This window comes from Grus americana, chromosome 7, assembly GCF_028858705.1.
Source record: "Grus americana isolate bGruAme1 chromosome 7, bGruAme1.mat, whole genome shotgun sequence".
NCBI classification, from domain to species: domain Eukaryota; kingdom Metazoa; phylum Chordata; class Aves; order Gruiformes; family Gruidae; genus Grus; species Grus americana.
In genome coordinates this window covers 21,090,008-21,096,496 of record NC_072858.1, presented here as the reverse complement: position 1 = coordinate 21,096,496, position 6,489 = coordinate 21,090,008, and positions in this window count along the sequence as shown.

Sequence of the window (6,489 nt, the reverse complement as noted above, 5' to 3'; positions counted from 1 at the left end):
AATACAGAAGTAACAACCACTTCATTGAATAAGGAATCTTTAAGCACTAAAAAAAGCAGAGTTTATATGTTGAAAGAGAAGAAGTTGCTGTTTCTAGCAGCTTTGGTGGACTCTTACTCCTTTATGTTAGCTGAATCAGCTCTCTTATCAGATTTGTGAGCCTGAGTAAAAAATCGTAATCTCACTGTCTGCTTGGCTTTGAAAGGGACTTGAAGTTAAGACTCTATGTGCAATTTGTGATCGTGAGCAACTGACCAAAAGACTGCCAAAGAGGGTGTGATTTGTAAATCTGCATATCTGAGTTCTGTTCTAGGCTCTGTCACTTTTGAAATACCTTTTACAAAGTCAAATCAACCTCAATCTGTATCAAAACTGTTACCTGTTGTCAATGTTACTGTGTAGACAGGGAGGACAAATTCTGCCCCGATGTGTGCTTGCAAGATCTGTGTACTTTAGTAGGCGTACAGATCTGATGGAGGTAGAGTTTAGCCTGCGGTTTTCAGGTTTTGGATATACAAAAGAAAGCAACTAGGGTACTTGAGATACTATTAGCTACTGATAGATAGAATCTGCACACTTTAATTGTGGATTATAGGCTCTGTTCTGCTAACAGCTAGAAGAGGAATGTCCTTCACAAAATGACACAGGCATACATGAATTGCATTGTATTAGACCAGCTTGTCTATCCTCTGGTTTCTACATGGGCCAATTCCAGCTTTTTATAAAAGAAAGTGCCAAATTCTCTCTACAGCCTGTCCATATGAGACATTATTCTCTTGCCTACTTTCATTTGAGCTCTGCTTAGTCTCCAATGCAGATGAGTTTTTACTGCCCTGGGTGTGGGGGGGAAGCAACAATCCTGTCTGTTGATACTGCAGCTCATCTAATTAGCCTTTCATTAGTTTTTAAATCCGTTTAGGGGTTTGCTTTTGATAGCTTATGATGTGTTCTTCAAGTGAGCATTTATCTTTCTCTTGTATAGTATTTTTTCAGGTTGTCTGATGTTTTTGTGGCCTGTCTCTGAACCTCATCTACTATTATTCCTTTCAGATAAAGAATGATCAGAAACCACTCATTTTCCGGCTAAGAGTAAAGGACATTGCAATATGCTCCTTATTATTTTCCACCATACTGATGATATAGTCCAGTGTTTGTCTGCTGCACACTGGACAGCACGGGTTTTTTTTTGAGTTCCCATGATGATGCCTAGGCTGATAATGCAAGTATCAGAAAGTAAACACTTCTGAGTGATAAAAGACAGCCTGAGAGTCTTAGGCTGTCAGTCGGGATCAACATATTATGCTCATTGTCATCTCTTGGGAGATTTCTCTAAGTCAGGAGACTGTATACTTCCCAATACATTGCTGTTGAACGTTAATACATGGCTGTTTCCTATTAACATAAACATTTGACTTATTGCAGGCCAACCACTGGCTGTGCACCCCAGCTTTATTTTCCCCAACATAAAGTGATTAAACTGTTACATTATGCCTTTGAGTTCAGAAGACATAAATTGAGACTGCAGGTCTGGTTGGATTGTAACACAGCTTTCCAGGGTCAGTGGTGGAAGCTCTTTCACTGGAGACATTAAAAACCAAAATGAACAAAAACTTTGAAACATGGAGCACAGGGAACAACCTTGCATTGAGTAGAGGATGATGTGGTTTCCTTCTAATCTTTCCATCTCTATTTTGTGTCCAATAACATTTACTGTGTAAGGAATATATTTATGGCAAGGTTTAATGGGCCAAATTTCACTCCATCTGGTTTTATCCGGGTGCCAGCCAGTTTACTGTGAAGTCAGTGTCCATAAAGTGTAATGAAGGACTCCATGGTGTAACTGCATTCATATGTGATTAGGGCTATAGTTCCCATTAGTAGTTTAGGCCAGATTGTGATCTCATTTATTCCAGTGCAAATCCAGAATAATTCCATGTTGCTACTCCTGATTTACATCAATTACTTTACGATCAGTCTGGCTCAGTATAAATAAGACTGAAGAGGTTTTGGTACCATTGCTGCAAAATGTTCTCTCCTGTACTTACTGAAAGATGCCGTGTTTTCTTAAAGGTTTTATGGTTAGAAACCTAGCTTCAGATTTCTTCTGGAAAAAGACAAGACCAGCTGTGCAATGCTCCCCAGTATTATGTTGGCGCATCGCTTCAACATTACCCTGCTCCAAGGGCCTGTTTTTCCAGTGCACTACACCTGGTGTATCATTTAGATCAGAATGAAGCAGTACCAAATATAACCGGTTACATGTTTTTACTGATTTTGTGTTGGTGTAAGTGATCTTGAGAAAGCGTGGAAAATCAGTCACTGATAAGCAGCTGCTGAATCTCAAAACCTCTTCCAAAGCTATGTTAGATCTACATCCTTAGGGGTCTCACTAGTAATCAAACTCCTTCACTCTGCTTATGGTATGAGACTTAAGCAAGCAGGAAGGCTACAGGGAGAGACAGCTTTCCTTCATGTCATGAAATTGTTTTCTTTGGGGAAAAAATAAGGTAAGAACTCTTATCTAGTTTGTTTGTGGGCATATCTCAGCCACAGCAACTTACATACTGTGATGACAAGCAATGTATAAATGCCTTCTGTGCACAGAAAGGCAAGAGAACCAGTTATGAATAGTGGAAGAGCTGATTCAAAATGCAAAAATGAAGAGGAGAGGTTTTTAATCAGCTTTATTTCTGGTACTGTCTCATCTCCTCCAGCTGCAGGGGCAGTGCAGTTTGATCCTAGCACGTAGAGATTAGGGATTTTCCTCTTGCAACATGGAAATCACACAACAGGCAAATATGTGCAATACTGCCCTTGCTCTTTGTAGGTGGTCACTGGCACAAAAACTGAGTGAACAAATTGCTTCTTATACTTGACTAAAGTGTTTTGTGAACTAAGACTTGTTTACACACACAACTGACCAGTATGACATCTTGTTGCTTGCTACATCTGTGCTGACATCAGCGCAAACCAGCATAGATGCTAACAGAACTTGATTCCCTATGTGTAAAACGAGCTCTTGTGTAAAGCCCCTTGTGCAGGGAGAGGGAATGTCTTTTATGTGTCTCAAGTTTAACTGAGTGTCTCATCTAAGCTGGGTTACATAAACCAGGGGACTTATCCAAAATTTTTGCAGATTTTATTTCTTTAAACAAAAATACTCGCATTAAAGCCGAGTGAACCAAATATTGCACAGGCAGAAGGAAGCCTAACGAGACAAAGAAAAACAAACTTCCTATAATTGAGTCATGCTGGAAGCTTTTTTTCCCTTATGTCTAGAAGTCTGAATGTTTAAATTGGTGCAGATGAAAGAAAATCCTGCTGGAGGAAAGGCACTCCACTAGAGCATGAGGTTCGTGAAGAAATGAAGGACTTAAGGAATTCATGAAGGACTGTGTTCTGTCCCAGTGCAGTACTGTGATTTTACAGCAGGGATCTGTGTCTTTTCTACAAGTAGAAATGCTTGTTAAAAAAAAAATAAAAAATAGGATTTTGTTTTTTAAAACAGGAGAAGGAGACAATTTGAGCTCAGCTGACTGGTTCTTTCCCTGTCTTTGCTAGCAACGGCATTGATCAAACCACTGTTTCTCATGACATCTGTTTCTGGATCAGTGAAAAGGGACATAACACAATGCTGTCAGACTTAGCTGTTCAGGCTGTGTTTCTGCAATGGGTTGATAGGGAAAGCCAGATTAGGATATTTGTTCATTTATTGACCACTGAACTTTTTCTAATGAAGATGTATTTCTCCATCGAAACTGCACTCATATAGTTCTTTGAAGAGCATATATTTACTTGCTTTTTGGGGTCATTTTTTTCACTAACTGATGCAGTCTGTGGGCCCCCATTGGTTTACTGACCACAGTTTGAAAATCACTACACTAGGACAGCTTTTGTGGTATGATCAGGAAAGACTACATTAGAAACACTCTCCAGAGAGAAAGAATGCATCATTTTGTAGGAGCGGGGGAACAAAAGAAAAAAAAAAGAAAAAAAAAGAAAAAAAAAGAAAAAGAAAAAAAAAGAAAGAATAAGCTGGCTACCATTTCTTGGCCAGAGTTCTGTGAATGCTAAAAGGAGAAAAATCATACTGCTGTGAGGCCTGATACACCAACTCCTTTCTTGCTGCCTTTAAAAGGAACATGATTAGAATGAAATTTTAGGAAGTCATTCTTGGCAAGGAAATGGTGTTATAAACTGTTGAATGTCCATGTCAGCTCTGCAATCAGAAGAGAGAAGGGTGGCAGTTCCAGCATGTTTCCTGTTGTGTGGTGGAAGAGCATGTCCAAAATTGCTTGCCCCTCCCTGAGAAAACTTCTGTCTAACTTTCTCATTTAAACCACTAACCATGGATTTTCCATAACTGATTTTCATTCATAATTTTGTGATGTTCAAACCTTTCAATGCAGTGTAATTTTCTATATGATTAGTCTGTTGTTTTGTGAGATCTGTTGATTACACTGTGCTGTGGTCATGGTTTGGATAGGTTTTCAGAAGAGGCTCTGGCTTGTTTGAGCTCACAGTTTCAGTGGTCACTAGAAACATCAGAAATGCCAGGTGGAGCCAAACCTGGGGGACATACAAAGTGGGACATACAGCTCAGGATTTCTGTGTTCCTTGACACTGCAGAATAAGATGGAAGATCCATGCAGAAAGCAGCTGTGGAGGAAAAAAGTCTTCTTGACTGCATAGATGATAGAGATCAGCTTTAATTCTGAACAGGTAGATTGAAGTTTCAGGGAAAGTTCTGTTACCTATCATAACTCCAAACGTTCTAGGTGTTTGGTACCTCTAAACAGTACAATCTTACTAGGTTCAGTGCTGATTGCCTCAGTGAGTCCTGCAGGCTCTGCCTTTACAGGTATTTCCTTTTCGTCAGTTCTGAATTTGCACCCTTTCAACTTCACTGTATTAAAGTGAGATAGAATAGGATATAGTTCATTTATCCTGCTTGTTATCTCTCTGCTCTAAGATAAGAAAGCCAGTCTTTTCAGTGTCTTCAAACAAGATGTTTCCTGTGACCTTACCTTGAGCAAAACATACAATCTAACACAATTTACACTACACCATGTCCAGGTTCTAAGCTCCATGAGATGGGAATAAATATGACATAGCAATTTGTGAAGACAGGAAAAAATCTTTTTTTAAGCCTGATAGTTTCAATGCCAATTAGCCAGCAGTTGACCTAGGAAATAGTAAATAATATTTTGTCAATTAATAAAGTTTGTCAACGTTGCACATTAATTTTCCAGTGAAATTGATCACTAGTTAGTGAACTAACAGCACTGTTGATTTCAAATGGACTCACTAGCAAATGCATCTTCATTGTTTGTTTTCCCAACTGGATTCCAATTTCTAGACATAGTTATTTGTAAGTACTTACTATTACTACGGGAAGAAATGATTTGCTCTTTGTGCCCATAGGGTGTAGCTTTTGGTCCTTGAATGGATGGCTAAAGTTTTTAAATGTTGGATTTAACAACTACTATTGTTTGTACATGACAGCACAACTGATTGTGTTTAGGAAAACAAAGCAATATATCTGGATCATTTAGATATTAAAGAGGCTTAAAAGACATTAGAAGAAATACATTAGTGTTGTTACTCATTCATTGACTGCTCCATTTTTTTCCACATTAAGTATCTTTAATATTTTTCACACATATATCACTTTACACAAAATTCTGTATGAGTTTTAATTAATTTAAATATTTTCCACAAAAGTGAGAAGTTCAACAATTATCTAGCGCATAAAAATCAGAATACGAAAATGACTCAAAAGAGTCCAGGTTAGCAATTGCACTGAGTGTAGTTGTAGTAAGTAAACAAGTAGTAAAAAAGATGGAAAGTCTATGTGGTTGTTAACATTATTTTCCTGTAAATACTGAAAGAGATTCTCTGCAGTCAGATGGTTAAACACAATTTATAAAAAAGCCAGTAATAACTTACAAATGAGCAAGTAAACAGCAATGCATAAGTACTATAGACTATAACTGACTAAATTTGGGGGAACCATTTTCCTAACTTAATTGCCTTACAGCTGGTATTTCATAGAGATGAGAAATGTTGAGATCTAAATTGGAGTTATATGTATTTCTAAATCATTACAAAGACAGATGGTTATATAAGAATTGCAAGAAAGACAAGGAATGCTGTGCGTTGATTAAGCTCAGTCAGTAACTCTGTTAGTTGCCCTGGAACACACTATTACTTAATAAGTAGCTTGTTAGCAGAATGCGAAGGATGCTTCTCTGCTTTCTTCTCGTCTTTGGGGCAGGGCAGACAGCAATCTGGTTTTAGCCTTAAGTAAAAACATATGATTCTTTTCCCTGACTCTGTTGATCTGAGCACTGGGTGAAAGAGTCAATGCACTGCCTTTCTCCTGCTCATTCCCCATCCTTCTGCCAGATACTAGGGGAGAAGCAGGCATGTACCTTCAAAATACCAGAGTCTGGGCAACCCTGACAGACCGGGAATAGTTATTTTTGG